General features: G+C 43.4%; 1 long non-coding RNA gene across 1 annotated transcript; it reads right to left on the bottom strand.

The window, feature by feature from the left end:
* Positions 1 to 6551: 6551 nt before the first annotated feature.
* LOC123066972 (uncharacterized) lies at positions 6552 to 8783 on the bottom strand. The gene is made up of 3 exons (XR_006431484.1): positions 7138 to 8783; positions 6878 to 6926; positions 6552 to 6649 (listed from the first exon to the last, which is right to left on the bottom strand). It is a non-coding gene; the product is annotated as an uncharacterized lncRNA (long non-coding RNA).
* Between the last annotated feature and the right edge of the window lie 932 nt (positions 8784 to 9715).

The following is a 9715-nucleotide window of genomic DNA, read 5'->3' as shown; positions in this document are numbered from 1 at the left end:
GACGACGGGGACGGGGACGACGCGGGACGGGCCGGGACGGGGCGGCGGTGACGACGGGGACGACAGGGACGGGGACGACGGGGCGGCGACGACGGTGACAGGGCGGCGACGGGGGCGGCAACGAGGGATGGAGACGTACGGGGGCAACGATCGACGGTGCAGAGGAGAAGAAGCCAGATGAGAAACTGAAATTTTTGCAAGTGTTGTTTATATAGGAAGGGCCTTTAGTACCGGTTTGTGCCACCAACCGGTACTAAAGGCCAGTTTTGGCCAGCCCAAGCGGCGGGAAGCGACCCCCTTTAGTACCGGGTGGTGGCACAAACCGGTACTAAAGGCCCCCCCTTTAGTACCGGTTTGTGCCACGACCCGGTACTAAAGGGGTGCGCTGACGCAGGTGCGGTGCGGCAAGTTTAGTCCCACCTCGCTAGCCGAGGGGCGACCGCACTGGTTTATAAACCCCCATGCGGTCGCTCTCTCTCGAGCTCCTCTCCAAAGCAGGCCTACTGGGCCTACGTGTTCTTTGCTGCCCTGTGGGCCCACTTGGCCTTTGCGGGCCTGCATCCTGGCCCAACAACAGGTTGGGTTTCTAGTCGTATGCAGGCCGCTCTGGCCTAGTAGGCGGGGTTTTTTATTTTTTTTGCTTCATTTATTTTCGTGTTGTTTTTTTTGTGTATTTAGAGTTTCTTTGTGAATATTTTTGCTTTAGGTACAAAAAATTACAAACTTTCTGTTAGTGCCCGTAGTTTTCAAATTTGAATAGTTTAAATTTTGAATTATTTGAAATTAGTGTGAATCACTAGTTTGTGAATAATTTAACTCTAAAAATCAGTAAAGGCATGAAAGAATTTGTTTGCACATAAAATTTCTTCGCGTTTCAAATGCCAAAACACATAACTACCCTAACTATTACAGAGATTCCCCTCTGGGTGTGAAACACAGAAGAAAGTGATGATAGTGAAGCCGATCACATCCCAGATCTTGGGTGTGAAACTTTTTCTTCGCGTGTGTCCCTTTGCGCCGTAACCATGGAAAATCTTCATCATTTAACGGGATGCTCGGGTCAATATTCATTATGAATGGAGCAATTTCATCAAACTTTTCATAATCTTCTGACTTGTCTGTCTTGTCATCCACTCCCACGATGTTTCTCTTCCCAGAAAGAACTATGTGCCGCTTTGGCTCACCGTACGATGCATTCACTTCCTTATCTTTTCTTTTTCTTGGCTTGGTAGACATGTCCTTCACATAGAAAACTTGTGCCACATCATTGGCTAGGACGAATGGTTCGTCTGCATACGCAAGATTGTTGAGATCCACTGTTGTCATTCCGTACTGCGGGTCTTCCGTTACCCCGCCTCGTGTCATATTGACCCATTTGCACCGAAAGAAAGGGACCTTTAAACCACGTCGATAGTCAAGTTCCCATATGTCCTGTATATAACCATAATATGTTTTCTTTCCCGTCTTGGTTTCTGCATCAAAGCGGACACCACTGTTTTGGTTGGTGCTCTTCTTATCTTGGGCGATGTAAAATGTATTACCATTTATCTCGTACCCTTTGAAAGTCATTATATTCGAAGATGGTAACTGGGACAGCAAGTACAGGTCATCTTCAATAGAGGTGTCATGCATGGTACGTGCCTGCAACCAGCTGGCGAAACTCCTGGTTTGTTCACGTGTAATCTAGTCATCAGACCGCTCCGGGTGTTTGGAGCATAGCAAATTCTTGTGTTCATCCATATACGGAGCCACCAAGGCGGAATTCTGTAGAACTGTGTAGTGTGCTTCAGTGAGAGAATGTTCGTCCATACATATTATTTGTTCCCCTCCTAGCGTGCCTTTTCCATCCAGTCTGCCCTTATGCCGCGATTCAGGAACACCAATCGGCTTAAGGTCAGGAATAAAGTCAATACAAAACTCAATGACCTCCTCATTTTGATGGCCCTTGGAGATGCTTCCTTCTGGCCTAGCACAGTTATGAACATATTTCTTTAAGACTCCCATGAACCTCTCAAAGGGGAACATATTGTGTAGAAATATAGGACCCAAAATATTAATCTCTTCGCATAGGTGAACTAGGACGTGCGTCATGATGTTGAAGAAGGATGGTGGGAACACCAACTCGAAACTGACAAGACATTGCACCAAATCATTCTGTAACCTTGGTATGATTTCTGGATCGATTACCTTCTGAGAGATTGCATTGAGAAATGCACATAGCTTCACAATGGCTAATCGAACGTTTTCCGGTAGAAGCCCCCTCAATGCAACCGGAAGCAGTTGCGTCATAATCACGTGGCAGTCATGAGACTTTAGGTTCTGGAACTTTTTCTCTGCCATGTTTATTATTCCCTTTATATTCGACGAGAAGCCAGACGGTACCTTAATACTGAGCAGGCATTCAAAAAAGATTTCCTTCTCTTCTTTGGTAAGAGCGTAGCTTGCATGACCCTGATGTATGCCGTCTTCTCCGTGCATACGTTGCTGGTCCTCCCGTGCCTCAGGTGTATCTTTTGTCTTCCCATACACGCCCAAGAAGCCAAGCAGGGTCACGCAAAGATTCTTCGTCATGTGCATCACGTCGATTGCGGAGCAGACCTCTAGGTCTTTCCAATATGGCAGGTCCCAAAATATAGATTTCTTCTTCCACATGGGTGCGTGTCCGTCAGCGTCCTTTGGAATAGGTTGTCCGCCAGGACCCTTTCCAAATATCACCTTCAAATCCTTGACCATATCATGTACATCAGCACCAGTACGGTGGCGAGGCTTCGTCCGGTGATCCACCTCACCTTTGAAATGCTTGCCTTTATTTCTTACGGGATGCCTGCTCGGAAGAAATCGACGATGTCCCAGGTACACATTCTTCTTACAACTATTCAAATATATACTGTCGGTATCATCCAAACAGTGCGTGCATCCGCGGTATCCCTTGTTTGTCTGTCCTGAAAGGTTACTGAGAGCAGGCCAATCATTGATGGTCACGAACAGCAACGCCTTTATGTCAAATTCTTCCCCCATGTGCTCATCCCACGCACGTACACCTGTTCCATTCCATAGTTGTAAGAGTTCTTCAACTAATGGCCTTAGGTACACATCAATGTCGTTGCCGGGTTGCTTAGGGCCTTGGATGAGCACTGGCATCATAATGAACTTCTGCTTCATGCACAACCAAGGAGGAAGGTTATACAAACATAGAGTCATAGGCCAGGTGCTATGGTTGCTGCTCTGCTCCCCAAAAGGATTAATGCCATCTGTGCTTAGACCAAACCATACGCTCCTTGCGTCATCTGCAAACTCCTTCCCGTACTTTCTTTCGATTTTTCTCCACTGCGACCCGTCAGCGGGTACTCTCAACTTTCCGTCTTTCTTACGGTCTTCTCCGTGCCATCGCATCGCCTTGGCATGCTCTTTGTTTTGGAACAAATGTTTCAACCGTGGTATTATAGGAGAATACCACATCACCTTGGCAGGAATCTTCTTCCTGGGGCGCTCGCCCTCGACATCACCACGGTCATCGCGGCTGATCTTATAGCGCAATGCACCACATACCGGGCAAGCGTTCAAATCCTCGTACTCACCGCGGTAGAGGATGCAATCATTAGGGCATGCATGTATCTTCTGCACCTCTAACCCTAGAGGGCAGACAGCCTTCTTTGCTTCGTACGTACTCTCGGGCAATTCGTTGTCCTTTGGAAGCATATCCTTTATCATTACCAGCAACTTTCCAAATCCCTTGTCAGATACACCATTCTCTGCCTTCCATTGCAGCAATTCCAGTGTGGTGCCCAGCTTTTTCTTGTCACCTACGCAATTCGGGTACAACAATTTTTTGTGATCCTCTAACATGCGCTGCAACTTCTTCTTCTCCAAATCACTTGCGCAGTTTCTCTTTGCATCGGCAATGGCCCGACCTAGATCATCAACGGGCTCATCTGATGCCTCTTCTTCAGCTTCTTCCCGCATTGCCGGCTCAGCTTCTTCCCGCATTACCGGCTCAGCTTCTTCCCCCATTATTGTATCATCGTATTCAAGGAACCCATGGCCAGGATATAGCTGTCGTCGTCCTCTTCTTCTTCATTGTCTTCCATCATAACCCCTCTTTCTCCGTGCTTGGTCCAAACATTATAGTGGGGCATGAAACCGGACTCAAACAGGTGGACGTGAATGGTTCTTGACGTAGAGTAATTGCGACCATTCTTACAGCCAGCACATGGACAAGGCATAAAACCATCCGCCCGCTTGTTTGCCTCAACCGCAAGCAGAAAAGTATGCACGCCCTCAACGAACTGGGGAGAGCATCGGTCATCGTACATCCATTGCCGGCTCATCTTCATTACACAACACCGAATAGACCAAATTAATACAAGTTCATACATAAAGTTCATACAACACTTAAATGCAACAAACAAATAACTCTCTAGCTAAAGCATTTAAATGCAACAACAAATGCGATCAAGATCGCAACTAAGGTAACAATTGATCCAACAGCATAATGATACCAAGCCTCACTATCGATGGCATATTTTCTAATCTTTCTAATCTTCAAGCGCATTTTCTCCATCTTGATCTTGTGATCATCGACGACATCGGCAACATGCAACTCCAATTCCATCTTCTCCCCCTCAATTCTTTTCAATTTTTCTTTCAAGTACTCGTTTTCTCTTTCAACTAAATTTAACCTCTCGACAATAGGGTCGGTTGGAATTTCCGGTTCACATACCTCCTAGATAAAAATATCTATGTCAACTTGATGGGCATAATTTTTCATAAACACGAAATGCAACAAATAGTTCTAAAAGAGAATATACCACATCCGAATCATAACAAGGACGAGGGCCGACGGGGACGGATATCAAAACCATGGCACTATGTATAACAAACAACGTATGGGTAAGATAATTATACGAGTAACTATATATCCAAATCACACAAACATCAATTTTTTATATAAAATTTCATGAACAAGAGGCTCACCACAAGGTGGTGCCGGCGACGGGACGGTGCGGGCGATCGACGGTGGTTACGACGGAGATTTAGAAGGCACTAAGTAAAACACACCTACATATGCAAACTAAGTGTTATTTTGACCTCAAATTGCATATAAATCAAATGCTACCACATATAATTCCTCCCAAATTACTAAAACCCACAATTAATCACTATATAAACCAACGCAAGAGCTAATCTAGCAATGAGAGATGAAAGGACAAAGTTGCTAACCTTGGTGATCATTTGAATGGATGGGGGCCTGCAAATCTTGACAAATTTGGGGCAAATTTTGTGATGAACTCGAGAGGAAGAAGGGAAGAACAGAGGAGAGGGAGAAGGGAAAGGGGGAAGAACAGAGTGCGGATGGACGAAGGGTTTATATAGGACGACCTTTAGTACCGGTTCGTGCCACGAACCAGTACTAAAGGTGCTGGAAGGGCCCCACTCTGACAACATCCTGCCACCACTTTCTTTAGTACCGGTTCGTGGCACGAACCGGTGCTAAAGGTTCGCCACGAACCGGTACTAAAGAGCTCCTCCCGCCTAGCCGTTGGAACCGGCACTAATGGACACATTAGTGCCGGTTCTGTTACAAACCGGGACTAATGTGTCTCACATTTGACCCTTTTTCTACTAGTGGGTGTGTATGAACTTGTATTAATTTGGTCTTTTCGGTGTTGTGTAATGAAGATGAGTCAGCAATGGATGTACGATGACCGATGCTCTCCCAAGTTCATTAATGGCGTGCATACTTTTCTGATTGCGACTGAGGCAAACAAGCGAGCGGATGGTTTTATGTGTTGCCCATGTGCTAACTGTAAGAATGATCGAAATTACTCTAACTCAAGAACCATTCACATCCACCTATTTGAGTCCGGTTTCATGTCCGACTATAACTGTTGGACCAAGCACGGAGAAAGAGGGGTCCTAATGGAAGAGAATGAAGAAGAAGAAGAGAATGATGACAACTATCCTGGCCATGGCAGATGGCAAAGGCATGGTCGGCGGATGGCAAAGGCTTTGCCATCTGCCAGCAGATGGCAAACAGTTTGTCTGAAAACCTGCCGGCAAACGCTTCTTTGCCATCTGCTGGCTGATGGCAAAGAGCCTGTGCCTTTGCCATCAGCTGGCAGATGGCAAAGCCTCTTAACAGGGTTAGCCCCGGTAGAAGGCTAACGGCATACTTTGCCGTCTGCTAGCAGATGGCAAAGGCTTCATGCTCTTTGTCGTCTGCCAGCAGATGGCAAAGGGCCCAAATAGGCCAGCCCAAATTTTACATGTAGATGACACATGGCCTCTTTGCCATCTGTCAGCTGATGGCAAAGCTCTTTGCCATCTGCCAGCAGATGGCAAAGTGCCTATATTGCCCCATTTAATTTTGTTTTTTCTTATATCATTTCATTTTTCATAGAAAATCAAACACAAATATATTTATGTGACCAATATAACATATTCAACACATATTACCAATAGTCATGAACACATATATGTCGAACACATATCCAACACATGTTACCAATAGTAGCAAGTTTCATCCATACATATACATAGTTTCATCAATGTTACACAGTTTCATCATAGGTAGCAAGTTTCACAAAGTCAAAACAAAAACTAAAGACAAGCACTCCATCAACCCAAGCTTCCGTGATCTGAAGCAAATCTACAAAATGGGAAAGAAGAAAGTTAGAAGAAGAAGACTAGAAGAAGAAGATTATTATGATGCAACTAAAATGTGAAGATTATTATGATGCAACTTATATCTGTAAAATAGGACTTGTGATATGTATTGAAACAATGCAAATGCTTACTATCACCGGAGCAACATACGCACATTCCTACTGAAAGTAAATTCCATATAGTATGAACTACAACGTGCATGGTTGCATACCCGGTTTGACAAAAGCTCCTTGATTGAGAAGCACATATCCACTGCCTCTCTGTTAGGAGAGAACCATTTTAGTTTTATGGAGGTAAAACCAAAAACAACATATAGGCATCTTTGTATATGATTGAACTCTTAACACACATTTCTACATGTTGTAATTAGAAGAAGAAAAATACAGTGGTAACTCATGTCAGGTAGTAAAATTGTAGACCCTCCCGTTTAGTATGAGTTTTTTACCATTTTGAGAGAGAGAGAGAGAGTACCTCAGAAATCGCAGAACAGCACGCGACATGGTGTGCACCGGCCGACGTTTGCGACATGGCCGTTAGCAACAACAATCATATTAAAACTTTGAAAGCCATGAAATATAATTTTGAAAACTAATTCAGGGTTGCTTTTCGCAGTGAAAACTATGCTCATTGCTCTCGACAGAGAACATGTGGAAGATGAAAAATACGTCCACACACATTTGGCAATTGCGACGACGCCAACCAGCTTTTATTCAAGACATGCTTCTGTAGTATATTTAGACAAAGGAAAAAAACAATAGACATCACTTGCATACATTTTGTATGGGGCAATGAAACAAAATGCTAGTAAAAGATGCTCCTGAATCATATGTATATAGAAGGGGTAAGTGCGCATATACGTACGTACAAAACTATTAGTACTGGATTAATTGTAACTTTCTTACATATGGATGTAGCTTGAAAGATTGGATGTGGAACTACCAAGCAAAGAAAGGCGCTGATGACAAACGGACTTGCTGTAGGCAGCCTCCGATTTTTTGTTTCAATCAGAGAGAGTAATAAAGACAGCTACTAAAAACAATTCAAACACATGTATGAATATTTTTACAAAAATAGAGAAACATAACATATAACTAACGCAGAAGTAACATTTTTCTCATAAAGGAAGGAATGCAGAATTAACAAAACAAACGCTGCAACCACAACATTTTTCAGTGACAATTTACTCGCTGCATCTATCAAGGATGAAAATGGTACAATAGGCATATGGTACAACTATAGTCCGGTACACAGAGGTAAATGCTAATTATTTTCTCTCTAGGGCATAAGGCAACAATAATGAACGACAATAGTGCTGCTGTACTTGGGTGCTCGCGATAAAATTACATCTATTGGCAGCAAGGACACAAATAAATAGAACTTGCCGGAGTGCATTACTTGTATTAGGAATTTAAGCAGAGATCATCCACCTAAATACTGAAAGTAAAGTGGCAGCTCTGAACTATTGGAAATGCTAGTTTACAGAATTTTGAAGCTCACCTTGCAGATAAAAAGAATAACCTGACGATATAATTACTCATGCATGAGCTTTTACATGGTCAAGCATGTCAAGCATACAAGCTTTCTCTAAAGGTATTTACAGATTTGTACTTCGGTTATCCGGAACTTTAATTATGTGCATGAAACTTATCTCCGTGCAACAATGAGCTGCTCGTATGTGTTGGAGCACAGAACAACAACAACCAACAATTATAGAAGAAAACCTAATGATCTATTTACTATTGTGATCCAAATTCTGAGCATAGGCAAGAAAAAATATAGAAGTATAAGCAGAGATCCATGCTGTTGTTCGACATATAGCTATAGATGAGTATCCGCTCATCGCATTCACTGGAGGACACAAGGAGCCGACCGGTAGCACGCGTTCGAAACCGGCGGCACGAGCGTCTAGCTCACTTTCAACCCACTGTCGCATGAGATCATCTACCACTCCAGCCTCCAGGGATTTCGGCTCTCGTGAGCAGGGCCAGTCAAGAAATTTCGGGGGCCCAGGGATTTCGGCTCTCGTGAGCAGGGCCAGTCAAGAAATTTTTCACAGGTTGTTTTTAACAGTAACTAAAGCTAATTATTCAGAATTACAAGTAGTTGCATCTGTTCTAAAAAAGTGATCAATAGCTCATTTCTATGACTCCATCAAGTCATTAGCAGATGGATACATTCTAGATGACATCTTGGTAAATTAAGAGCAGTCTTGTTAGTTACTGGAGCAAGGCATGGAATTAGCACACAAGGTTATCTTTCAGGCACTTACTTATTTTTCGCGCAAAAATGGAACTTACATTTGGCAAAAGAAACGTAGTACAAGTTATTCACCGTCTTGTAAAGCGGCATGAGATTTTAATCTTCGAACAGAATGACGACAAAAAAATCACCCTACATGACCACGGATCCGCCTTGGCACCATCAGAACCCTTGTTATTTTTAACTTGTACATCAAAGAAACTACTGAAAAATTGAACAAAATATTCACTTGGGTGAAAATAAGTACATAGCTAATTCAAGGCATGGATGCAAATTAAGAACCTCGGGAGCAACATAATTGGGAGTTCCACAAATCGTATGTAGTAGCCAATCCTCCTGAAAGATAGCAGAAAGATATGCAAAAATAATCAGCAGATTGTATTGGCTGATTTGAGATAGGCATTGCTATTAGATAAACAGCAAAACGTAAAATAAAGCCAAAAGCGCTGGAAAAATCACTGATGATTTTTTTTCTAGAACATGCTGCTTGAGTTGGTAATCAGTTGGTAATCATTCTTGGTGATTTATCCGATATACTGATGAATCATCCTTTGCAGTGCATGACTTGAATGGATTTCTGAATTCCAAACAGTATGCTGTCGTGATGTTTGATTAGTGTCTTCTGTGAATCTATACCAAAACAGACTAGACAGCAGACCGAGGCCATGGATCGGTTGATTCAATAGGGAAGGAAGAGACAGCAGGTTATAAAACGAGCTTGGGGATTAACTGGCCTGAAACTTAAACAGGGCCGCCCTAATGATGGACTCAAGATCCAGGTTTGCTCGCC

Source organism: Triticum aestivum, chromosome 3B (assembly GCF_018294505.1).
Source record: "Triticum aestivum cultivar Chinese Spring chromosome 3B, IWGSC CS RefSeq v2.1, whole genome shotgun sequence".
NCBI lineage: Eukaryota > Viridiplantae > Streptophyta > Magnoliopsida > Poales > Poaceae > Triticum > Triticum aestivum.
Note: the sequence above shows the minus strand (reverse complement) of the source record. Positions and strands in the feature narration are given on the sequence as shown.